A 9254-nucleotide genomic window follows, 5' to 3' on the forward strand; every position below is an offset into this window, starting at 1 on the left:
AAAGTTCCACAGAAAAATATGTTTTTTCATGGACAGGTGAATGTTGAATATTCTGCTCTCGAACCGGCTTACTCTGTTGCACCTGACATCTTGCTTGTTGTATTTACTTTGCTTTTTTTCAAAACGCCTAGATGGTGACAATGCTAGATTAAAAAAATACAAAAAAAAAACTGAGTTCTCTTAAAACACAATTAACATCTGTTTTTGTTTGTAATTTTTTACCGAGTTTTGCAATTAGTGTCATCTAGTGGCAAGGTTGCAGACTGCAACCACAGGAATGTAGGGAATTTCTTGTTCAAAATGAAATCCCTATTTTCTGTTTGACTCACTCTTCTCTAGTTGAATTTTAATGCTTAACTATGTTTATGTTCTTTCGACTACCGTAGCTCAACAACTATTTATGCAATTAATGAACTTTCTAACATAGGAAAAAAGCCGCCTTAGTGCTGATATGCAACACTTCACGGTAATGTAGTGTGTTCACAACCAGGGTTAGTCAGCTGATTCTGTCACAGAGAAATCTGGCTTTGTGCCATAATGTAGCACTCAAATAACATAACGTATCAGTGCAAAGCCGGTATTGAAAGCTGCTTATCTGCGTCAGAATCAGCTGATTCATGTTGATTGCACAAAGAGTCCGTAGGTGAAAGAGCGTTTATTATTTATTATTCCATGTAAAACTTTCTCGGCCCATCCAGGTCTAACAAGTTCAAATGGCTTCTATTAATGTGGAATCGACATCTTTCAACACTGAGAAACTCTTGTCCTTTTCTCCACTGCCCTGCAAGCTCACATCACACCACCTCAATGTGAGTGGGTCATCAGAAAATAGCCTGATAATTGACCCTGTCATGTCACGAATGCAAAGTCTCAGAACCACGCTAAGCCCCTTTTATCTGAGCTAAGTCCATTTCTATAGCAACCACAAACACAGACAGGAGCAACAATGGAAGCTTGTAAGCCCTCACCAGAACAAACACGGCAGACTTCCTTCAAAGGTTTGTTGTTTTTTTTTTCTCTGCCACCTGTGCCACTTTATCCAATCATGCCAAGAATTTCACAACCGAAGTTGAGCCCTGGTTGGGAATACAGAGCAGAAATAGCAGCAATATATGAGCAGGTTAGCATACTATCATGTTAACATTGGACTGATTGAGATCTCAGTAAAAAATGTGTTTGTATAGCATATCTCCATAAAGCAAAAATAAGCATTGGGCTATGAGGCAAAGCATTTTGACTTCCTGTTGACCTTTAGCATCATTCATTTCATTCATCCATTCATGAATGAATGAATGACTTTTAGCATCATTTTCTGTTAAAATTATATGAATACACAGAAAAACTGCTTCATTTTTAATCATAATGCCCCCCCCCAAAAAAAAAAAATAAAAAAAAATGGGCAGGACTCACAACAGCAAAGAATCTCTTTGCCTTACAGTCATTACAGATGTAGATGTAAAAAATAGTTAAACAACAACAAGCACTATGATTTTGCAACATATCTGTGATTGTGTCTTTTACCTCCACATGGGACTGTTGAACAGATAGTCATGAGAAGTATTTGGCTACTTTTGGTAAATAAAAGCAGAAAAAATTGTTCTACATCTCTTAAAAAATTGCAATGGTCCTGCTCACAATTCAGAAGTGAGTTTCTAATTACCTGCAGACACAAAAAAAACACAATTTTCTTTTTATTATTATTTTGACTACAAACAGCATATTCATAATTAAAAGATCTCTTGGAACACTTTGAAAATATACTGTATTACTCACTTAAAAGTACTCGCTCACCTGCCTTGACTCGCATATGAACTAAAGTGTCATCCTATTCCTAACCCATAGAGCTCAATACGATGGGCCATCTTTTGCAGCTATTACAGCTTCCACTCTTCTGGGAAGGTTGAGGAGTTTGTTTCTAGGAATTTTGGACCATTCTTCCGAAAGTGCGTTGGTGAGGTCACACACTGATGTTGGTGGAGAAGGCCTGGCTCTCAGTCTCTACTCTAATTCATCCTAAAGGTGTTCTATCGGCTTCAGGTCAGTACTCTGTGCAGGTCAGTCTAGTTCATCCACACAAGACTCTGTCATTTATCATGTTGGAAGAGGAAGGGGCCCCCTCCAAACTGTTCCCACAAGGTTGGAAGCATGGAATTGTCCAGAATGTTTTGGTATCCTGCCAAGCACAAAACCTGAAAAACAAGCCCACACCATAATTCCTCCTCCACCTTGCCAGATGGAAAAAGTTTGATTCGTTCCTCCAGAGAAGACGTCTCCACTGCTCTAGAGTCCAGTGGCAGAGTGCTTTACACTGCATCCAACGTTTTGCATTTCAATTGGTGATATAAGGCTTTGATGCAGCTGCTCAACCAAGGAAACCCATTCCAAAAATCTCTTTGCGAACTGTACTTGGGCTAATCTGAAGGTCACATGAAGGTTGGAGCTCTTTGCACCATGCGCTTTCAGCATCCACTGACTCCTCTCCATCAATTTATGTTGCTGTTGTTCCCAATCTCTTCCATTTTGTATAGAGCTGACTGTGGAATATTTAGGAGCGAGGACATTTCACGACTGGATCTTTTTCTCAAGTGGCATCCTATGACAGTTTCCACGCTTGAATTCACTGAGCTGCTGAGAGCGACCCAGTCTTTCACAAATGCTTGTAAAAACAGTCTGCTACAAGTGATTAGGACACCTGTTTCTGATCATTTGGATGGGTGAGCAAAAACCTTTGGGAATATAGTGTATTTTAGCCAGTGGCGGAGCTAGAATATTTTATTTGGGGGGGCAGAATACTTTAGAACAGTGGCAAATGAGAACATGGCGTTTTAATTTAATGGTAATTCACCATCATTTTTATTTGAATTATTTTTAGCATAGTTGAATAAGCTTGTAATGGAGATTTCTTAATCTTTGTCAATACTGATCCAAATATTAACTCAAAATTGAGGGTAGGTGCCCCCCCTACCCTAGCCCCGCGCCTGATTTTAGCAGTTAGGTTCAGACATCATCCATATATGATGATGCGACTCATGGAAAAGATTTTTCAGTAACATTTAACACATGTTACGGTAATTTGAAAATGAAAATGACATCTGAGGTGAATAGATGAAGGATTTCGATATGGTTTCATGTATTTATTTGGTAATATTTGTTAGTTACTTTGTAAAAACTCTAAATTGGGACTGCCAGTCGATACAGCCTGCTGGTCATTTGAACCTGAATGAGCAAGTTGACACCAAAGTTTTGTTATCACGCAAACTTCTAAGTAACACGTTTGCCTTCAACACCTTAGAATAAATAGTGGAGAAAGCTGAGGCCTCTTTTTTTTTTATAGTCACTCTCCGTGAGCCTCCAAAGGGATCCTGTCTTCACCTCCTCTCATAGAAAGAACTTCTGCGAAAGCACACTCCACCTCATCTTTCAGGGTAAACCCGTCGCACAAACTGATCTCGGCTAACCTAATTTGGCTTTGCTTGACAGCAGAAAGCTGCGGGTCAGGCTGGGAGAAATAGATAGGGCTTCATCTGCGACAACATCAGGGTTTTCTTTATGGGTATATTTAGTGGCTTCTTTCACCGATGTCTGACAAGTTGCTGCTCTGTGAGAGAAACGCGATCCTGCGACTGAATCGAGTCTGTGGTCCAAAGCCAAAGGTCTTGTCTTTTTCCTCCATGCAGACTCTGCTGGCACTGGCTGACCCTATCCTAGCTCCTTTATTCATCATTGAAACTTGAACATGTCCCCTTAATGCTTATTCATTGAATAGACCGCATTTAGCAAACAAATTAAGATATGTAGCCCTCTTTTATTTTTTTACCCAGCTATCCACTAACACAGGGTCATGGGGTTTCTGAGGCTTATCAAAGAGTGATGTCAGAGTACATCCAGAACAGGCTGCTAGCCTGTTTCAAAGCCACATAATAAGACAGACTGGGCACAGTCTCACCTGAGGGACTATTTACAGTCACCAGACAATGTGTGAAACGTGTTTTATGGACTGTGGGAGGAAGCCCAAGAGCCAAAGTCCAAGCACGCACAAAGGGAACATGCAAACCCCAAAACCTCCAGGACTCTTCTTCCTGTCCGATCGAAGTGTCAAGAACCAGACCACCTTATATTTTTACCATGATTATTGATTCAAGATAATAGCATGCAGAAAAAGACTCAATGAGTGGCACAAAAAAACCATAAACATAAAGAATACAAAGTTTAGAATTGTTTTTTTCCCATTTGTTCACAAATAGTTATTAACATACAGTTAATGTTATGTAAAACTTGTTAACTAACAGCTTGTCTATTGGTTATCTGTAAGGCACATGTATAAATCCATAACAGAATATTGTTATCATTTAAAAATGCACTTATAACCTATTAACTTAAAGTTTATTAATGATTTGTTAACTCGCTATAAAGAATAGGTATTATGAAGTTTTCTGAGATTGTCTTTTTTACTGAGAGTCCTCTCAAAGTGCAACCCATTTTTTCCCCCTGACCAATACATTTAATTACGGCTCGATGTTTTTAGCACGTCAACAAGACCAAACTGAAATTTTTGTTGTTTTTGCCAAAACAAATTAAATGAATGTCTAAAAAGAAAACAATTGTACATAAGACTGCTAAGCTTTTCTGAACTCAACTAGTTTCGTTCCCAAATCTAACTAACCAAAATAAATTATTTCTGGATTTTTTTATTACTATTTCTATCCTCTTAATGTCACTAAAGACAAAAATATATCCTTTTATTTCTATTTTGTAAACTAATCTAGATTTTCGCTGCTCAACTGGGTAAAAAAAAAAGCAATCCAATAAAAAAATCAATTAAACAATCCAATTTAAAAACCTCATAAAACTGTTATTATAAAATAAGCACAAATCATACAATACAAATTAAACAGTGAAATATATAAATGAGAGAAGAAAATGAAACAATCAAAGCCACATCAGAGAATTAAACTGGTTTGCTTCCACAGGGGGGCGGTATTGGGTGTTTATATGCCTTTCCCAAGTTTGGTTAATTATAGGAGGTTTTTGTAAGGAAGGACATCTGACTTGAAACTGAAGGTAAATTAATTATGAAAACGACACAAATGAAGGTAGCAACTGCTAGAAAAGATAAAGGAAGAACATTAAAGTCACGATATCCTAATTTGAACTGGATGAACTGATGAGGACATTTCCAAATTATTACAAAGTCCTAACTTGAAAAGATGAACAAACATGACTAAAGCCAAACTTCAGGTATTTCTCATCTGTGATTTGCAAATGAACCATCCGTTACTCTGATCCTGGCGTGACTTCCCCCACCAGTCTCTACCCATTGATGAATCAAACGCCAACAAAGCCTCAGAGCCAAGCTTTCTAATCCAACTTCCAGCTGGTGAGGCTCAAGGTGCCAGCAGGTTCGCTTTAATGCGTGTCTTCTTAATGGACCCTGACCCACTACCCTCAAACTGTCAGTCAACCCAGGAAGCTCGGGATTGCAACAGCTTGCCGCAAAACAATCCAGTTGTTGAAAAAATAACAATCCTCGTGGTTCGTCTGTACATTTTTAAACATTTTTGGTGTTTACACTATGTTGAAATTAAAGCAAAACGCAAAGAAAACAGAACAATTTCATGTCTGATTGTCTGATTCTACTGGGCAGAGATGACAAACAGCTTCCTTGTCTAGTTTACCATTTCCTTTATAAAGGAAGCAGTGACCTGATCCTGTGGCTGTATTGATTCCTGTGTCAGATGACTCGTAGAGCGCTGCATGAAGGTTTATGTGTCACTCATTCTGCAAGATGAAGATTTTGATAATTGATATTTTACCCAATAGTTCTTTGTAGATATTAATTATTTGGGATTATTTTCATAGAATCCTGGCACAGCCCCATTTTCTTATTATTTAATTGACTTTAAAAGCAACACTTCCTAAAGCCAAGGACCTCACCTTTATATTTTACCTCTGACCTCAAGATTGTGTACTAAGGCGAGTCTGTTCTTTTAATTGACAGATGGCACGCAGAGGGGCGTTTTCCAAGAACTATCAGTGTTCTTTTGTCCAGCAATTTTCCAATTATTGAGGATTTCATATGTTTGTCGAGATGACAAGAAGCTGAAAAACTGGTTTCAGTACTAATCAGTGGATCACATGATTCCTCACTCCTTAACCATTTAACATCTGAGCTTCAGCCCCAGTGTTAACACTACAGTGTCAGTTTCAAATACCGTAACTCATTAACTATTTAAACAAACAATGTAATTCCAGTTAATTCTGTCACGGAGAAAATTATGCATGCGCTGATATACAACACTTAATATCAGTGAAGTGTTTACGCCAGGGGTCCCCAAATCCATGTTTTCCAGCCACCCTGCCATTGAAGCGCCTTGTTAGCCAAACACACCTGATCCGGGTAATCAGCTGCAAATAAGGCAGGGCTTCTGGAAAAGCGACAGGACACCAGCCCTTGAGGCCTGGATTTGGGGGAGCCCTGGTTTACGCAATCAACATAAATACGCTAATTCTGTTGCAAAAAAAAGCAGCTTCATGCTGCAGTTTTCATTAGCAATGCATTGCATATGAAAACCCGCTTTTCTCCGAGTCAGAATCCGCTGATTTAGATTGATCACATAAATCGTCCAAGATTTACGATGTCAAAAAGCGTGAGTTATCACGGTGTTGCCGGCGGTCTCTCTAGTGTTAAAGGGTTAACCCTCAAGCTGCTTATATACTGGTCATTTGACGTTTAGCCCATCATATTTACACTGGATGGGCAGGGAGGGGCTTATTTTGTTTCTACTGTTTAGTAGCGCATTTTCCACCACCTACAGTTGGAAGAAGCTTGGTGCTTTTTTCCAGGCTATTTCTTTCAAATGCTGGTACTTCCTTGAATTAAAGGGAACGCCATCCATACGTCACTACCAAATCAGAGTCCCCGATTGGTCAAAGTTTGACCTGGTTTAACGTTAAGCACATTTTAATTGGGATTGACCTAAAACAGGAAAAGTTTACTTTTATTTCATGCCTGACGGTGAAGATAAAAAAGCATATGTGTGTTTTTATGTGATGTATGTAAACTTCTGGTTTCAACTGTACTGTATGTGTAGATTGTCCTCTTGCCTTTCTGTTGCCTTTATTAAAAATTTTGCACGTCTTTATTGGAGTCACTTCACCTTTACATATTTACAGTTTTCTTGATATTCCATTTGAAACTTACAGTCTGTATATCCAGGTATGGAGGGGAAAAAAACGAGTTAAGCTTCTGATTCCTTTTGTGGGAGATTTAGATATATATCAGCATTTTCTGGTTTCTCTGGTTTCATGATTGGATGACTCAGCAGTGACAAATGATTGAACACATGGTAATCATGGATAACTGCACAGATGGCTGCCTATTATCAGGGTTTTCCATTTACTTGATTGTTCTTTTTTTTTTATTTTACTTTTCTTTAGCCCTTCATTTCCTAAAACAAGATGTAGTATTTGTAAAGTTTGTCTTGTATATTTGCGATCAATCGGTGAACAGTGACTGTCTTTTTCATCAAATTTGTTGAAACAGCTTTAAGGTTTTGTTTGGTCTGCATATTTCATTTGAAACAGAACTACAAGATTTCCGTTTGCACTTCACTATATGACTCTATTGAAATGTACTGTGGAGTTTCATCCTGCACTTCTGCTCATTCGACTCTGCAAACATCCTCAACTCGCTGATCAATCTGCCACGTCTTCTTCGTCTTGAAGCAGATTATCCGTGTGGCAGCAGAAGGCCGTCGCTCTCCATCTCGCTATGATGCGTACTTAAACAGATTAGCCTGTCACTTCTGGTCACATAGTAAAACAGCGAGCCTTTAAAAGCTGCATCTGGATGAAGCACGAGGCTGGATGTCTTTGCGTCAGTCCGACGGTTTACTCACAGTTTATGGGAATGCCTCAGCACCATGACTCATTTCATGGAGCCTCATTAAAAGGCTCATTAGGAATTAAGGTTAAAACACGTCCTTTGTGTAAATTCGATACGTCAAAGTAACCGCAAACTCTGATCTCTGAGGGGAATGCTAGGCCTTTTCATGCTGATATTCCCATGTTGCTTTGCTGACGGCGACGTGCCATCGGATCATCAAACCAGGAATGAGCATGTGCTAATGGCTTTGGAATTTGCAACGGCAAAATTTATGATTCCTAATTAAAATTAGCCGACAAGAAAATGCTGCCCTGGCCTGACATTTGACTGTTGTCCATTGCCGCTGCTGCCCTCGGTGTGTTTCCAAACTGAGCCCCCAGCCCAGGCCTGGTAACATGACGCCCCCCTCCTCCCCTTCAATCGTCCCCGATGCACTCGGTTACTCAAGAACTCCTCTGTGGTTTCTCATGGACACGCTGCCCTTTGGAAATTCCCCTGCTGCAACCCATACAGCCCAGCATGAGATGGTTCGGATGCACAGAGGTGCGTGAATTGTCACCATCAGTTTCGACCTCATCTTCTGTGATAATCCACAAACCCCAAAAGCGGAAGGACTTCAGAGGGAAAAATCTTTGCAAAGTAAAAGTACAGAGATTTTACATTAAATAATCATCCAAAAAGTTCAGATCTTTTGTCTCCTGGACATAATAATCCACATAATTAAAGCAAAATCAATGCAATTAGATGAGATCAGCAGGGAATCTCTGTGACCCCCTTATACTGTGGGCTCCTCCAGCCTTTAATCTGTTTCTCTCCAATTAGCAGATTGGATTATAGCCGACAAAGTGATGGAAGTTGAAAGCGTCTGCATTGTTTTGTTTGGTTTGTTTGTTTCCCCCCCCCAGAAAATGGCACATGCACTGAAGAACTCCTCTCAGGCACCATTGCCTCAAAGAAAGCAGGCGAAGATTTAGTTGGATCACCAGCACCGGCACACACACACCCTCCCTGAATCTCACCTCTTGCAGTGAAGCTTTAGCTCACCGTGCTGCTACGCCTCTGCAGTGGCTCCCTTCAGCCTTCCAGCTTAGATCAAGTGCTATCCTCTGTCTGAGCGAGAAGCAGAATGCGTCCCCTTGGCGGCTCTAAGTGGCGTCCTCTCATACAATCCCAGCGAAATGGCAGATTTGCCTTCAGAGGGGCAAACCGCTGCTGCTGCTGTTGCTGCTTCTGTGAAGATGTCTGTGGCTAGTGACTGCAAAGACAGACTGCGTTAGCTGAGGAGGGGAGAGCAGAAGGGGGGGGGGTGCAGGTCCTGCCATGCAGATAACGGCCCTGTTGTGGTTAAATTTAAACCACCCTCCCCTCT

The 9254-nt window shown here is 40.1% G+C and overlaps 1 protein-coding gene across 7 annotated transcripts in view; it reads right to left on the reverse strand.

Annotated features, from left to right (window-relative positions):
* Positions 1 to 9254, reverse strand: part of filip1l (filamin A interacting protein 1-like) — a 78544-nt gene extending 69290 nt beyond the window's left edge. For 4 of the 7 annotated variants that reach the window (XM_023964840.2, XM_023964838.2, XM_078943115.1 and 1 more), the window contains exon 1: positions 8905 to 9155. The gene's annotated coding sequence lies outside the window, so the exon portion shown is untranslated. Of the gene's footprint in view, positions 1 to 8904 lie in introns of all 7 variants that reach the window. The other 3 variants (XM_078943105.1, XM_078943123.1, XM_078943109.1) reach the window with 2 other exon arrangements.

This window comes from Oryzias latipes, chromosome 2, assembly GCF_053564925.1.
Source record: "Oryzias latipes strain Hd-rR chromosome 2, Olatipes_Hd-rR_3.1".
Taxonomy (NCBI): domain Eukaryota; kingdom Metazoa; phylum Chordata; class Actinopteri; order Beloniformes; family Adrianichthyidae; genus Oryzias; species Oryzias latipes.